The sequence below is a fragment of the Paroedura picta genome, chromosome 3 (assembly GCF_049243985.1).
Source record: "Paroedura picta isolate Pp20150507F chromosome 3, Ppicta_v3.0, whole genome shotgun sequence".
Taxonomy (NCBI): Eukaryota; Metazoa; Chordata; class Lepidosauria; order Squamata; family Gekkonidae; genus Paroedura; species Paroedura picta.
The window spans coordinates 103,529,809-103,547,510 of NC_135371.1; the positions used below are offsets into that span (position 1 = coordinate 103,529,809).

The following is a 17,702-nucleotide window of genomic DNA, read 5'->3' on the forward strand; positions in this document are numbered from 1 at the left end:
TATGAGCTATGCCGTGCAGGGCCACCCAAGACGGACAGGTCATAGCTGAGAGCTCTGACAAAAGGTGATCCACTGGAGAAGGCAATGGCAAACCACTCCAGTATCTTTGCCATGAAAACTCTATGGACAGTTCCAATAGGCATAACGATATGACGCTGGAAGATGAGCCCCTCAGGTCGGAAGGTGTCCAATATGCTACTGGGGATGAGCAGACGGCTAGTACGAGTAGCGCCAGAATGAATGAAGCGGCTGGGCCAAAGCCGAAAGGACGCTCAGTTGTGGAAGTAACTGGTGGCGAAAAGACAGTCCGATGCTGTAAAGATTTTTATTCCATAGGAACCTGGAACGTCAGATCCATGAATCAAGGCAAGCTGGATGTGGTTAAACAAGAAATGAGAAGACTGAACATCGACATTTTAGGAATCAGTGAACTAAAATGGACAGGAATGGGTGAATTTAATTCAGATGACCATCAGGTATACTACTGTGGACAAGAATCTCGCAGAAGAAATGGAGTAGCATTCATAATCAATAAGAGAGTAGGAAAAGCAGTCTTGGGATACAATCCCCAAAATGACAGAATGATCTCAGTTCGAATCCAAGGCAAACCATTCAACATCACAGTGATCCAGGTCTACGCCCCAACCACTGCTGCTGAAGAGGATGAAGTTGATCAGTTCTATGAAGCCCTACAACACCTTCTAGAAGCAACGCCCAAAAATGATGTGCTTATCATCATGGGGGATTGGAATGCTAAAGTAGGAAGCCAAAAGATAACCGGGATAACAGGCAAGTTTGGCCTTGGAGTACAAAATGAAGCAGGGCACAGGCTGGTAGAATTTTGTCAAGAGAATACAATGGTCATAGCAAACACTCTTTTCCAGCAACCCAAGAGACGACTCTACACATGGACATCACCAGACGGTCAACACAGAAATCAGATTGACTATGTGCTCTGCAGCCAAAGATGGAAAAGTTCTATCCAGTCAATAAAAACAAGACCAGGAGCTGATTGTGGTTCAGATCATGAGCTTCTTGTTGCAAAATTTAGGCTTAAATTGAAGAAAGTAGGGAAAAGCACTAGGCCACTCAGGTATGAACTAAATCATATCCCTGACGAATACACAGTGGAGGTGACAAATAGATTTAAGGAATTAGATCTGATAGACAGAGTGCCTGAAGAACTATGGATGGAGGTTCGCAACATTGTACAAGAGGTAGCAACTAAAACCATCCCAAAGAAAAAGAAATGCAAGAAATCAAAATGGCTGTCTGAGGAAGCTTTACAAATAGCTAAGGAGAGAAGGGAAGTGAAAGGCAAGGGAGAAAGAGAAAGATACACCCAATTGAATGCAGAATTCCAGAGAAAAGCTAGAAGAGATAAGAATGCCTTCTTAAATGAACAGTGCAAACAAATAGAAGAAAACAATAGAATGGGGAGGACCAGAGATCTTTTCAAGAAAATTGGAGATATGAAGAGAACATTTCATGCAAAGATGGGTATGATAAGGGACCAAAATGGTAGGGACCTCACAGAAGCAGAAGAGATCAAACAAAGGTGGCAAAATTATACAGAAGAACTATACAAGAGCGAGCTTAACATCCCTGATGACCACAATGGGGTAGTTACTGACCTGGAGCCAGACATCCTGGAATGTGAAGTCAAATGGGCCTTAGGAAGTCTGAGCAACAATAAAGCTAGTGGTAGTGACAGCATTCCAGTTGAACTATTCAAAATCTTAAAGGATGATGCAGTAAAAGTGCTACACTCAATATGCCAGCAAACTTGGAAAACTCAACAATGGCCACAGGATTGGAAAAGGTCAGTTTACATTCCAATCCCAAAGAAGGGCAATGCCAAAGAATGTTCAAACTACCGCACCATCGCACTAATTTCTCATGCTAGCAAAGTTATGCTCAAAATCCTACAAGCTAGGCTCCAGCAATATGTGGACCGAGAACTTCCAGAAGTACAGGCAGGATTTCGAAGAGGCAGAGGAACTAGAGATCAAATTGCCAACATACGCTGGATCATGGAGAAAGCTAGGGAGTACCAGAAGAACGTCTACTTCTGCTTCATTGACTATGCTAAAGCCTTTGATTGTGTGGAGCACAACAAATTGTGGCAAGTTCTTAAAGAGATGGGAATACCAGAGCATCTTATTTGTCTCTTGAGAAATTTATATGCAGGTCAAGAAGCAACAGTGAGAACTGAACATGGAATCACTGACTGGTTCAAAATTGAGAAAGGAGTTCGGCAAGGCTGTATACTGTCGCCTTGCCTATTTAACTTGTATGCAGAGCACATCATGAGAAATGCGGGATTAGAGGAGTCACAAATTGGGATCAAGATTGCAGGGAGAAATATCAACAACCTCAGATATGCAGATGATACCACTCTAATGGCAGAAAGTGAAGAGGAACTAAAGAGCCTGTTGATGCGGGTGAAGGAGGAGAGTGCCAAAGTTGGCTTGAAACTCAACATCAAGAAAACAAAGATCATGGCATCCGGCCCTCTCAATTCCTGGCAAATAGAAGGGGAAGAAATGGAGATAGTGACAGATTTTATTTTCCTGGGCTCCAAGATCACTGCAGATGGGGACTGCAGCAAAGAAATTAAAAGACGCTTGCTCCTGGGGAGGAAAGCTATGGCAAATCTAGACAGCATCCTAAAAAGCAGAGACATCACCCTGCCAACAAAAGTGCGTTTAGTCAAGGCTATGGTCTTCCCAGTTGCAATGTATGGCTGCGAAAGTTGGACCATAAGGAAGGCCGAGCGTCAAAGAATTGAGGCTTTTGAACTCTGGTGCTGGAGAAGACTCTTGCGAGTCCCTTGGACTGCAAGGCGAACAAACCAGTCAGTCCTAGAGGAGATCAGCCCTGACTGCTCTTTAGAAGGCCAGATCCTGAAGATGAAACTCAAATATTTTGGCCACCTCATGAGAAGGAAGGACTCCCTGGAGAAGAGCCTAATGCTGGGAGAGATCGAGGGCAAAAGAAGAAGGGGACGACAGAGAATGAGGTGGATGGATGGAGTCACTGAAGCAGTAGGTGCAAACTTAAATGGACTCCGGGGAATGGTAGAGGACAGGAAGGCCTGGAGGATCATTGTCCATGGGGTCGCGATGGGTCGGACACGACTTCGCACTTAACAACAACAAAATTCTGTTTCTATTTAGTTACATATTTTACATGAAGCTGAGTAATACTGAATTAGACTCTAGCTCCATCAATGTCATTATCATCTACTCAGACTGGCAGTGGCTGTCCTGGGTCTCAGTCAGAGGTCTTTCACATCACTTCCCACATGGTCCTTTTTAATGGAGATGCTGGGGATTGTACCTGGGACATTCTAAGTGCCAAGCAGATACTCTGCCAGTGAACCATAGCCTCTTTACACAGTCTGGCCAGATTTTGTTATTTCTCTTAAGGAATGGCTAAACATTGTTCTCAGTGGATGCTGTGAGTTTTCAAGATGACCCATACAAACGCACTGAAAAAAATTAAGCTTGATTCCAAAACATGACTTGAGCAGCAGGCAGGAGCACAGAGTCACACACGGATAGCAGGCCCAATTTTGACTCCCTACAACCATTTAAACAAGTTTGTAGCTGAGGTCATTAAATGAATGCTTGGGCTAGTTTATGGTTACTAGGATGTTGTTGTTAATCTCTTGAACCTCAGCCACATAAAAACCTGTACTCTGAACCATTTTTCTCACATTGCTAAAATGATAACTCCATGTAATCTTCAACAAATGTCATTGACAAAATGTGACGTTATGAAACTACTGCATTTCTATAGTCTCCTTAGGATCATAACTTTTATCAGAGTATTCACATAAGGATTACATCCTGCAGAAAGTCTGCCTAAGCAGAATGGTGAAGACTTATCTAAAGTCCACAGGCTGAAGGACTCAAGATATGAGTAGATTAATTTAAGTTCTGAACAGAAGTTCTGAATGGAATGAATTGTATGCCATTTAGCAGTTTCTACTGATGGGTCAGTGATCCCAGCAAAAGAGGTAGAGGCAGAGATGGCAGTGGGAGGAGGTGTGGCAAAAAAAGGGATTTGAGATATGGTCACTCTTAAGCCCCTTCTAACCTCCGTCCCATCTCTTGGGTCACTAGGGTGGAGGCTAGGGTTAAAAACCCACCTCCAACACTGATGCTATGCCACACCATGTCAATCAACAACAAAGCCTCTATCCTGCGAGCATACTTGGCAGAGCATGGAGTAGATTTATCATGTGTGACAGAAACCTGGGTTAGGTAAAATTAAATGGTCACCCTTAAAGAACTAGATCCTGCTGGGTTCTACATTATCCGTCAGTCGCAGACGGTGGGGCGGGGAGGAGGGATGGCTATTCTAATCCACGAGGATTTCTTCTTCAAAGCACTCCCTGTGCTGTCCATTCCAGGAATTGAATGTGTTGGCCCTGGGTGGGACACAACCGAGATGGCCATCTGGTTGGTATACCGCCCATCCAACATACCACCAGATGCCCTGACAAGCCCTACTGGAGGAGGCGGCCTCACTATTACAGTTCCACAGGCTATTAATCCCAGGGGACTTTTAATGTCCATGCTGAGCTTCCCCCCTCTGGTAATGGGCTGGATCAGGTGTCAGCCATGGTGAAACTAAGCCTCTCACAATTTGTCACTGGCCCCACCCATCAGGCAGGCCACACCCCGAACCTCATTTTCAGCATTTGGCTGGATGTGGAACTGGTCATGGCAAATGCTGTGCCATAGTCAGACCTCTACACTCTGAAGGGTCGGCTACTACTGCCTCTTCCCCCTTAGTTGGGTATTGAGCAACTTCTAGCTCACCAGCATAGATTTATGGATCCAACTGGACTCCTGAATACTCTGTGTGATCCAATGCCTTTCAGCACTCCTTTAAATAGACTGGTCAGCAACTGGCATGCCAGAATTGATGATACTGCTGCCCAACTTCCTCTCTGCCCCAGTCCTAAGCAGGCTCCCTGATATACAGAGGAGCTCCGTGATAAGAAAAAGGAGTTGAGATGACTAGAGAGAGTTTAGAGGAAGACTCGTGACAAAGCTTTGAGAACATCTTATACAATTCACAAACCTATGAGATGGTGGTGAAGTGTGTAAAACACAACTTTTATGTGACTTCCATTGCATCCATGTGCTCACACCTAACACAATAATTTAGGGTAGTTCGGTCACTTACAACCCTGGAAGAAGAGCATAAATCAGATATCAGCTGTGAAGCATTTGTGAGGCATTTCATGGACAAAACCTAGACACTCCGCCGTAACCTCCCTGCAATCTTGGATACAGAAAATGAACCAGAGGCCCCTTAACTACCTTTGGAGGGAACACTGAGTGACTTCAAACAACTCACGCTGACTGGATAGGATGATAGCTTTAGAATGGCCGACCACGTGCCCATTAGACCCTTGCCCATCACGGCTCCTTAAAAAAAAACTGATGAAAGGATGGGACCCCTCTCGGGGAGATAATCAACCTCTCCCTCTCAACAGAATTCCCGGAGGGGCTGAAAAAACCATCTGTAGACCCATGAGAGCCCACTAACTAACGACTCGTCTTGCACCTAGCGTTTCAGGGAGAAATGGCAAAAAGGGCCGAGTTGGACCAAATATCTACATTCCTGGATGAAACTTCAGTCCTAGACCCGTCCCAATCAGAATTCTGGCCTAGCCATGGGGTTGAAGCAGCACTGGTCACCCTGACAGATGACCTCCAGCTTCAGCTGGATCAAGGCTGGCCCTGTGCTGCTTATACTAAAAGACTTCACAACAGTATTTGACATTCGACCATTAACTTCTAGCTTACCACCTCACTGACACCGGAATATGGGGGACAGCTCTTCAATGGCTAATCGCTTTCCTCCGGTGTCATGGACAGAGGGCAGCAATCGGGAGAGAAGCAATCAAGACACCATCATTTCACATGTGGAGTCCCACAGGTAGTGTTCCACTCTCATTTAACATTTTCATGCACCCTCTTGCCCAGCTGGTGCAGAGGTTCAGTTTGGGTTGTCATCAATATGCAGATGAAACCTAGCTCTTCCTCCTGATGGCCTGATTCACTCTCTGAAGCTTTAGCCAGATGTCTGGAAACAATGATGCTAAAGCAGAGTCATCTGATGCCCAATTGCTACTACCAGTTTTTGGTATGTTTGAAGCCACTGCTGTTCTATTCAGTATTGTTCCTGAGTTGTGTTATACCCACTCTTATGTTCCCATGTTCTATGTAACCTATGTTCTACCCTGTTCTATGTAAACTGCCCTAAGCCAAAAGTGAGTCTGGTATATAAATATATAATAAATAAATGAGCTACTATGACAAGGCATATGTCTAATGCGGACCATCCAGATAACTTGGGGTAGCTCATTAGTGAAGCATGGAGACAACCAGCTCTTCTTAATCTCCAGCATCTGGTAACTGCAAGGTACACAGTATCTTTGTAAATGAAGGAGTCTTTCCGACCATTATAGTTAATTGTCAAGGTGGTCTAGTGGCTAAAGTATTGGACTAAGCTCTGGGACACCCAGGATTGATCCCTGCTCACTAAGTAACCTTGAGCCAGACACGTACTTTCAATCTAACCTGTGAGGGGTCAAATGGAGAAAAGAAGATCGACATAAGCTGCTTTGGATTCCTACTGATAGAAAAGTAGGGTATACCTGGAGTAGACAAATAATGCAGCAGGTGCAGTAAAACATTTCTAGAGTCATTTTTAGTCCACATGTACAAAATAAACAAGAAATATCACAGCTGAGATTTATAACTCTGTAATACTGGGGAGTAAATGCATAACTGACTCCTCCTGGGAGAGCTTCCTGTCCCTGGAAAATTACCATGCCTGGAGAAAGACTAGTTTTATTTCCAACATGATTGAGGACAAACACATAAGAAATGTCTAGGCAGCACCACCACCTGAATTCTTGAGTGGTACAATCCCACAAGGCTGGTATTAGGAGTTGCATTTAGAATACCATCTCTGCATTCAAAAGTAGAAATATATTCTTGGCATTCTATTTGCTTTAAATTTCCTACTAACCCCTTTCAATAGGAAAGCAGCCAGGGCTCCATAGTATTGCCAGGCAATCAATAGATGAAGTATGCAGGAATACAATTAACCAAAAAGGAAGCACAAGGAAACTGGAGGACTGAATGTGCTTTAATAAGCATGGGAGGCTGCAAGCATGGAGCTGCCAGATGGCACCTCATGATCTCCCAGAATTACAATTGATCTCCAGATAACGGTGATCAATTCTCCTGGAGATAATGGCTGCTCATTCTTTCCACAACCCTCCCCCCTTCCCCAGGTTCAACCCTCAAAATTTCTAGGTATTTCCCAAGCCAGAGCTGCAACCCTATGGAAACAGCTGAGTTAGATAATGGAAAAAGGAGTGGGGGAGAAGAAAGGTGAAATAAGTCTAATTAAGCTTCTAGACTCCCAGAGATTTTGAGAGAAGGATTTCCAAATTGTTTGCTTCCTGAAATTCTTCCCAGGCTCCCAGTTGATAGTTCTTAACAGCAGGTTATTTGACAGTATTTTTAAAGGTCTATTTCCACATGGTAGTTACAAACAACTTCACACCTATAATGATCCTATTGAAAAAGATTTGTCTCAAAGTAGATCCCTTTATACTTGGATTGCTTTTCCTACACCATTCTGTTTCCCAGAATTATTTCTGGATAGCAGAGATCATTTTGGAGTTCTTGCCAATTCAATCGGGATTTCACCATTATGAATACTGCTATATCATCAGAAAAGTAGAACACATAATTGCATCTGATCATTTAAGAATCTGTTAAACAGTACAAGCACCAATAGCTGTGTGGGGATCCCTAATTACTTATCTCCATTCCTTTGGTTGCATCTTTTCAGGAAGCTACTGCCCACTTACCCCTTAAAATTTAGTTTTCTTAACAGCCTTCATGGCATGACACTGGTTTACCTCCTAACATGCAAGGAAATTTATAAACATAGTCATCCAATTGCCTGGCTATAATTGATAATCTGATTCTAGATCCAGTTAAAGCTTTTCAAAGACTAGGATCTACTTGACTTGCTTATATAGTTGATTCAGATTGAAAGATATTGTCACAAAATAGACCAATAATTTCCCCCATTAAGAAGTAAAAAAGCGAAGAGCTCTCACTGGAGCCTGAAGATTAGTTTCCAATGTACTTCTAAAAATCTTAATATAAAATCATCCTTAGTTGGCCAGTAGTGCTTTGGGAATTCCCATATACTGAAGAAACAAAATCAAGCTGAAATGAAAGTGATAGTAAAATACTTTAAACACTCAGAAGGGAACAGAAATAAGACAACTATAGAAACATTATTTGTTGCTCAGACAGGAAACATTGGCCATCTCTCCTAAAATATTGCCCCACAATACTTGTGATGCAGGTAGTAAAATAAAAGTGAAACCATTAGATGCATTTGACACACAGCTTTAAACTAAAGATGGAAATCAATCCACTGAAACTTCCTAGCAAAAGACTTAGGATAAAATATAGAAGGAAAAAGAAAACTTCAGCTGTAAAATGGTTTGGAATCAACAACGAATATTGTCACCCAAGTCTGTGGAATGCACATGTAGAATACAGGAATTATACCACTGATCTACCACTCTAAATACTATTTGACCAATTTGTGTCAACAGAACTTCTATCAGAGGTTGACTGGAAATGCTTCCTAAAGTGGACAGGACAAAGTGGACAGCTAATGTGCTGTATGTTATTTGCATTATGTTTGCTGTCAAATCATAGCTGACTTATTGCAATCCCATAAGTTTTCAAAGTAACAGAAGTTCAGAAGAGGCTTGTCATTGACTACCTCTGCACAGCAACTTTAGATTTTTTTGGTCTCCAATCCAAGAACTAACCAAGGCTGACCCTGCTTACTGTATGCTGCCGTGAACCAACAGGAAAGGCATGATATGTTTTAATAAAGAAACAGCAGGGTTGACCCCATTTAGCTTCCAAAATGCAAGAAGATTGGACTAGTCTAAGATATCCAGGTCAGGGCCGTTAATTGCATTACACCTTCCTTATTTCTCAGAAAAGACTGCTTCTTTTCTTCAAAGTCAATGGCTACATCTCAGGCCTTAAGAGAAAATATGGAAAATTAGTTTTCAATGAGCTTCCATAGGGTTTAGTGAAGTCATTCTAACATGCAGTTTCAGTTCTGAAAAAGCCATTTTAAAAAGCTGTCTCATCTACAGTTATTTTCCAACAAAATTCTTTCTTTCACATTTCATGATGAGGAATTCAGTCAAATTTCGGAGAGCTCTAGCTTTTATTACACTATTCATACAACATCACTTGCAATGTCGATACACAAATCTGTTTGAAAGAACCATATGAACTTGGAATCTGCACAATCAGGTACCTGTGCACATAACTGAAAGTTATGCAAGTAGCAGAAGATAGTGATTTCTGCCATCCCTTTACCATATAAAAGCCTGACTAGTGTACATGGCCTTGTTTTTCCAGGTTATATCAAATGCTGCAGGTGCAATTCAGATGCAATACATATATCTATATATAGATATATTTATTCATATCACCACCATTTCCTCTGCCTCCATTTTCATCTGCACAACAGCCCTGTGCAGTAGGCCTCAAGTGTTTCATCTCCACAACAACCTGTGTGGGAGGGCTCAAATGTTTCATTTGTACAATAGCCTTGTCCACCCTCCAAACCAGCCATTTCTGCCTGGAGAGCTGATCTTTATAGTCTGGAAATGAATTGCAATTCCAGATGTCCAGGCCCCACCAGGAGGTTGGCTACCCCTGCGTTAGAAATAATATTTGAGGTTTGGAGGTGGGGCCTTAAAAGTCCATCCTCCAAAGCAGCAATTTATTCCTGCAGAGTTGATCTTTATAGTCTAGAGATGAGCAGCGATAGCAGAGACAATGATAGAAGCTTGCAGGCTGAGGTTGGGGTAGAGTGACACAGATGTGGCCCACTTGGTCTGTGGGCTCTGGCCAGCCCTTACCAGCAACAGTTTAATTCGTTTTGGCACAGACAGACCAGGAAGGGTCCTGCAAGTCTGGAAAGTGCAGGAAGATCTAAATAAGGAATATTTAGTCCCTTTAACTGTAGATGTTGAACAAGCAACTGGCTGAAGAGACATAGGGGCTGAAGTGACTTTGCTCAAGCCTGCCCTGATAAATATAAATCAGTATTTGCCATGAAGGTTCTGTGAAATAAAAGTCATAAGTGGCCCAGAATTAAGTGGCATTAGCTTCGGAGTTTACATACAAAGGGTTTACAAGGGTAGATTCAAGTAGGTAGCTGGGTTGGTCTGAAGCAGCACAACAAAAATAGAATCCAACAGCACCTTTAAGACCAACAAAGATTTACAAGGAAGTAAACAGTGAGACTTTGGGGGGAACTAGGTTTTCCATTTTTATTAGGCAATGATTTGGCTTTGCGGACAACAGGAACTGCAGTTGCCTGCAGTAGACTTCAGAAGAGCAGACATCACCAGCCAAGCAACAAACTGTGGTAGCTGAGCCCAGTGAAAGCAAGGTTTGGAAGTGGGGCTTCAAAACGGGGGGGGGGGGGCAATGCCTCAGAGTTCCAGATCTCCAAGCCCCACCTGGAGATTGGCCACTCATGGGTTAGAAATATTCCTTGAAGTTTGAAAGTGGTGCCTCAACAGGGTATAATGCCTCCACAGCCACCCAACCAGCCAAATAGTACCCCCAGCCTATTTCAGGTCAAGAAAACATTGCAGAGAGGAGTTACGGTTGCCAGAAAGGTGTAGGTTCATGTTTTGGAATGTCACACTCCCTAGGTGTGCTTGAAACTGTCTTGGGTCAGGAATGTTTTAAATGAAACATGTCATATAACTAGGGGCCAAGCCCATTGCATTCAGGAATACAACAGCACTAGATTAGGGGGGTAGGGTGGAAGAACTCTGCAGATGGCCTCCCCCACCCCCCAGGACCTGGAAAGGCTGCAAGGATCTGCAGCATCTAAGCCTCAGAGGGAAGTGGAAGGAGGAGGAGTTGGTCAGAGGTGAGGAATGGAAGGTGATTGGCTGGCCACTAGACACACAGGCAAGCTGGTTGGAGGAGGAGGCACTCAGCCGCCCTGAATGGGTGTTAAGTGTGGAGTGGCTCCTCCTCTAAGGCCTTACCAGAAATATTTATAACAGAAGAAGTTTGACACAGTTCATATGGACTGTATGTACTTACATTTACTACAGACCATGTCTTTAAATACTGCTGATGCACCTAGAAATTCCATTACTATTCTTAGTATTCTCCACAATTATTTATAAGACTGTTGAAAATACTAGCACCACAATGAAATCTGTAAGCATCATAGCAATCCTCAGTAGAAGGCTTATCATTTCACATCAGCATGTTTTGCTATATAAGATAAAAACATATATGCATGGAGTTTTTATCACTATATATAGCCACAATATAATAACCTCACATCATTTAGAGGTGGCAGATCAGTTTATTTCTGTTCCCTTCAATATTGGCTCCCATATTCCAATGCTTTCTGTATTTGCTACGATATTCAATTAAATAGAGATTTGCAAAGAAGTTATGAAAATATGATAGGTCAAGCTATCTCAGTCTCAGATTTTGGAAACTAAGCAAGGACAGCTCTGGTTAGTATTAGGATCAGATAGTTTCACGTGTAGCCATGTGAAACAGCAGACCAAAATTTGAGTCCAATGGCACCTTTAATACAAAGGAATAAAATTTTGCTGGTCTTAAAGGTGCCATTGGACTCAAATTTGGTTCTATTAGGATCAGAGACCACCACAGCAACAAACACCTAAGAACAGCTCTTGCTTTGAAGATCCTACAGGATGCCATAAGTCAGCTGTTTCTGGGCAGCATTTTGCACCACCAATGTTCAATTTGAGATGTTGGGGTTTCTTTTTGTTATTGTGATGACAATAAGGAGTTACCCCCTACTTAGTTATAACACTTTTGTCAAATTTAGAAAAGAAATCAACGTGTTATGTAGTAGCAACAATTAGAAAACATGGTCATAAAAATATAAACCCCTGAGAACTGAAAAATAACTTTGGCTCGAAAAGCCCCCTCACCCCAAAAGATAGGGGTTTCCCTAGAGATAGGGGTCTCCTTTTTGCCTGAACAGGCTGAGCAGAAAAACCCTTGTGTAAAGTCAAGGAGGAAGAGCATCTCCAATTATGAAACTAGCACTCAAGGCACAACCAAATACTTCTAGAAACTCCTTAGAGACACTAACACCAGCAGAAGAAACCCCCATTTCCATTAGCTGCCTATAGTTATTTTTTTCCTTTAGGAGCTGCTCTTTTTCTTAGCAGATTAGGTCATCATAAAAACTCTGCCAAACTATGGCAGCCTTGCCACTCCCCAAGCACAGGGAAGAAAGCACAAAGCAGAAGAACAGGGTCTACAACTACTTTGACAGAATCGATCTTTTGGAGAAAGACACTTTGCTCATGTCTCAATTATGAGGAATTGATGATTGCAGTTGGCACAAAGCCCAAGGACTTTCACATGCAGGAAAACTGTTTGAACTACAGAGGCTAGATATGGTATATACTCTCTGTAAACCCAGAGAAGAAATGCTGAAAGCAGGAACTGACTTAATACAAATCGGACAACACAGCATTCACGTGTCTGTCCTTCCGTACTTTGGCATGTGTTTGTCGTTATTTTGTTGCACTGCCACAAAAATATCACGGGGCCGAAGAAAACAGACAGCAGATGTTTCCAATGCCTCCATCCTTCACAGAGGAAGAACCCTGCGCCTTCATATTCCCTCCCCTTCACCTACAATATCAGTATCCCTTCGACCTCCCCGAGGCGTGGGCCGTACGTACCACTCCCGCTTCCCACTAGCCTGACCCACTAACACACCTCCCATCCAACATGGCTGCTCCACAACAGCACTGAAGCACAGCTAAACTTGCTGCCCCTTTCAGTCCCGCCCCTTTCCTTCTCGCATTGGCATTCCCAACGCTTACGTCCTCTCCCACTGAACGCTTTTGCTGCCTGTCTTGCTGCTCCGCGCCCTCCTCCGAAGCTAAGTTGAGGCGACATGTAAACAAATCACTTTCGGGAGGTTCCGAACTCAGCCGGGTTGTTCGGCCCACGCCCATCCCCCTCGCCAAGGGCGTAGAGAAGCGCCGGGAAAGCGAAGCCTCCGGCGCTTGTTTAGACAGAGCCTTTCGACATTTGTGCCCTGTTATGCGGGCGGCGGGGGAAGAAGAGTGCGAAATAAGAGTGGATAGATGAAGGCAATGACGGAACCCCCGGGTATCCCCCCAAAACGGGGGAGAGACTGGGATCCCGCCTCCCTTAGTAATCAGCCTAATGCCGCCTTGAAGCAGCCAATGCAAGGAATCTAACGATTACTCTCACACCACACCCTGAGTAGATCATAGGACTCGACTGAACAGGCTCATGGATTTTCTTCCCTTCCTGCTGGGTCCTCATGCCACTTAACTTTCGTTTTTCGCTTCCTTCCTGCCGCTTGACATAGGAGTGTACGGACCCAGCCAACCCCACCAGATGTTTCCCGAAGCGTGCAACAAAATGAAAGCAATGGGAGCCTTCGGCCGCAAAATAATCGAATGCAGAGACAGATCTTCAGGAGTTTGCCCCTCTTGGCATCTTCCGGCTATTCAGTAGCGTTGCATCACTAACGATTCGTTTTACCACAAACAGAGCTGGGGAACATTCACCCACAGCATCCTGATGAGGAAGCTTTTGAGCAGAAAGAACGGCATATCAAAAGATCCCATTACCTATGCTTCATGGAGAAAATTCTCCTCTACCCAAACGAGGATGCTAACAAAATAGGAAAGCCTGCAAGGACGGTGTACAAAGAACGCTGAATGCAAATAAACCCTTCTTTTTTATCGCCCGCCTTTCTACAAACCCCAACTTCTGAAACAGAAGGTTAAACTAAGGCATTAGACGCAGACGGACAGGAGCAAGGCACCGATAATGAATCTCTCTCAGTTTACGCAAAGGTGTGCACAATTTGCTGAGGCTGCTTCCTACACCTTGTTTAGAAAAACGCTACAACTCAACATCTCCAAGATCTCCTCCTCTCCCATGCTCCTCTGCAGTCCCAGGCAAAGGGAAAGCATATCCAGCAGGCAGACAGACACACGCCCCTTTCTTCCATATCCTTTCCCCTGCCGGGGCAAAAGACTAAGAGAAACCAGCCCTGTTTCAGAACACCGACCACACGTTTTACAGCAAGTATTTAAAAAGCAACACCAAAACAACTACACAATCCCGCCTTACAGAGCTACATCTACCTCCACATCCTTTTATCAACAGTCCCCTGCAGCAGCTGCCTCCACGCCCCCCTTCCTCAGCAATCCGCGCTGCAGAAGAACCAGCAGCTCTCGCGTCTTTATTTTTAACACCACTCCTCCTCTCACGAGACGGCTGCAGGAACGGCCACCCTCGACGGTGCCCCCACGGAGAGGAGGCAAGGCAAGGCGATCCTCCCTACCCGGCCGCACAGTTGGGCACCCGCCAGCTCCTTAGCAAGGGCTGCAGCCTCCACCGTCCCCAGCCAGCAACTTCACAGCACGAAGCGCTTCAGGGACGGTGGGACTTCTTGACCCCCTCGCTGCCACGCTGAAGACTCCCCTCGAGTGCTAGCCCCCCTCTGGGGGCTTCGCGGCTCTTGCCCCGCCCCTCAGCCTCTTACCTAACGCCCCAACCCGGTATGGGGAGGGGGTTATCTCAGTTGGGGGGCCCGCTTCTACCGAGGCTACAGCCAGGACCCGGCCCCTCCATGCCGCTCTGGGGTTTGTTTTGTTTATGTCCCTTCCTGACGGGTTCCCGGAAATCGCGTGACTCGCCCCCATCACGTGGGCGCTCGCTCGCTCTTGCTCTCTCTTTAAAAAGAAGGGGCGGGGGAGGAGAAAGAGCCAAGCCAAGAGCAGGCAGAGAACGAGGAAGCCGACGCGGCCAATCAGACGCCGGGGGAAGGCGAGCCAATCGGTGGCCCCCGAACATGGTCTCCCCTCTCACGTGACTTCTTCAAGTGAGAAGGGCGGGGGAGGAGAGAAGGAAGAGAATGTTCTCTTCCCAGCTGACGGGGACGGCGGCGGGAATTCAATGATGGGGGAGGAGGGCAGGAGAGGGATGGAAGGCAGGGGTAAGGAGGCAGGGCGGGAACTCGTTTCCCTGCCTGCCCCAATCACGGCTAGAATTCTGGCACGTTGAAGTGGGGCATTTCAGGGCAACTGTACAGAAGAGCTGGCTGCTCTTAAAACATGAAGATGCTGAATACTGTTGTCCTGTTGCTTAATTTCTAATGTACCACCTAGAGGTCATGCCAATGCCTTGTACCACAGTGCAGTTTCTGCACTTCCAAGTACTGTCCTACTGGAAAGTGGCAGTTGGGGATATAGACAGGTGTCTAGATTTTGCAACCTAAAGATTAAAAGCCTGGGTTGTAACTGGTTGGTAACTCCTATAAACTACTAATGTTTTTCTGTTTAGACCTTTAGGTGTGTTCTTTATGAAGAGAATAAGCAAATCTTGGGTGATAACTGAAACTCAGTATCATTGTAGAGCAAATTGAGATTACAGATGGGTGGCCGTTAGCAGAACTACTGCCCACACTCTTCAAGTTTACACCATCGTACATGTGCTTTGTTTCAAAGTGCAACTGTCTCAGGGGAGGCTAGAGATGGATAAGGGAACATGGTGGCATGTATGCACAGGTATTGCTTGGTGACTTGTATACATGAATGAGCCTTCAACAATCCATCATTCTGAACCAAACTTCTGGGTCACCTTGATTTGTTCACCCCATCAATGCATGCCATGAAAAAATGAACAAGTACCCTATTTCTGCACAGAGGCACTTATATGATTGCTTTTAAGAGTCAAGCTGTAAGCTTCCAACATTACATCAGGAATAGCCTTTTGTAACCTTATTCTTTCATTGTCTATATATCTTAGGAACAATTGACTAGCATAATGTACTCAGTCATATGCATTATTTCATGAAAGTTCTAGTTTGGATACAAGAGTAATAAATCAGAGGAACACCAAGGCTGAGAAGTGGCTCCTGAAGCACAGTAGTTCAACCATTTAAGTAAACTCAATTACATCCATAGACTGAGATAGCAATGTAATGTATTCACTTATTTTGTAATCTAGAGAATCATTACTTTACTACTGATAGGACAGCTCTATACACTTTTTTGAAAGTGCAGTTTTCCATATTAAAAAGTTACTAGCCAGCAGCTCTCAATAAAATAGAACAAATTGAAGAGATGTTAGATATCATAACAGTATAAGAATTGCCCCCACCTGGTGGAATGAGCTCCCAGAGATCAGGGCCCTGACAGAGCTAAAACAGTTCTGCATGGCCTGCAAAAAGAAGCTCTTCTGCCAGGCATTTGGTTGAGACCAAGTGTAACCATCATCTGCAGGGCCCCTGCTCCCTCCCACCCAGAAATCCATCAATGCATTCTGCTCCTGGACCTGTTTGGACTGTTACCATTGTTACAATTATCAGTGTTAATAGTATTAATGTTATGGTTAGCTATATGTTATGGATTGCTTCTTGTATTGTTTTCTATATTTTATGTAAACCACCCTGAGCTTCTGGGGAGGGTGGTATATAAATATATAATAAATAAACAAACAAATAAAAGTTCAAAGGGACAGCTAAAAGGTAACAGAAATATTCTGTGAATTAGAATAATGAATTATAGCTGTCAAACCTACTTGATAGTCAGCATCACCCAGCTGCCCCCACTCTACCTTGCCTTTCAGGGTTTGACTTTGCAAGTTGGCTGAGAATCCAAGAGATTCATGGTTTAAAACTTTTCCTTGCCAGTTTTCTGGAGAAATAGGACCTGCTTCCTCCTAAGGTTTGGAACTTCCATCAGTACAAGCTGCCACCAGCAAAATGATTTGTTTTGATCTTTTGGTCTCCTTTGCAAGCCACAAATCTGTGTGTGCATGTGTTCTTCACATGAAAAAGATGCATGGGCTTAGAATCATAGAGTTGGAAGGGACCTCCAGGGTCATCTAGTCTAACCCTCTGCACAATGCATGAAATTCACAGCTACATAGGCTTCTTCCTATCCCCTTCCCTTAGTGTTTGTCTAGTTAATGAAGATCAGCAGAATTAGAAAAAATATATAGCTAAGATTCTTTTTCAAACAGTCTCTAGAAATCCACATCCCCCAATGTAAGATAAGCTCATTAACTAAAGATACATCCTAGAAAGCACAGCTATTTGGGAACAATCTGTGGATGAGTAGACATAAGGCAGAATGTTTGGTGAGGGGAACAAAAGTTAAATTGCTATCTAATATTTATTTATAATCTCTACATTCCCTTTCCTGGGAATGGGTTCAAGTCATAACATTGTGGCACTCCGTAACTAGGCCCTGTCCTTTGAATCAGCAACTGGATACAGAGGTGCAACCCGTGCTAACACATTTATGAGTTTCCCTGCAACCTGACAGTCTCTTCCCTGAGCCAACCAAAAGTTTGGGTGTAGGCTCAAAGTTTCCCTCCAAGCCAACTGTTGACCTACCCCTGTAAAAGTTAAAGGTGCTTAGGTTGTCAAAGGAAAAACCTGTAAATCGTTTTTTTTTTTCTTGACATCCTGACAAATGGTAAGAACTGAGATCTGGATTCAGTATCTGACCATCATATACCTGTCCC

The 17,702-nt window shown here is 44.0% G+C and overlaps 1 protein-coding gene across 2 annotated transcripts in view; it reads right to left on the reverse strand.

Annotated features, from left to right (window-relative positions):
• CREBRF (CREB3 regulatory factor) overlaps positions 1-14,875 on the reverse strand; it is a 37,114-nt gene extending 22,239 nt beyond the window's left edge. Inside the window, exon 1 of one of the 2 annotated variants that reach the window (XM_077327039.1) lies at positions 14,713-14,875. The gene's annotated coding sequence lies outside the window, so the exon portion shown is untranslated. Of the gene's footprint in view, positions 1-14,311; positions 14,333-14,712 lie in introns of those variants that run through there. The other variant, XM_077327040.1, reaches the window with a different exon arrangement.
• Between the last annotated feature and the right edge of the window lie 2,827 nt (positions 14,876-17,702).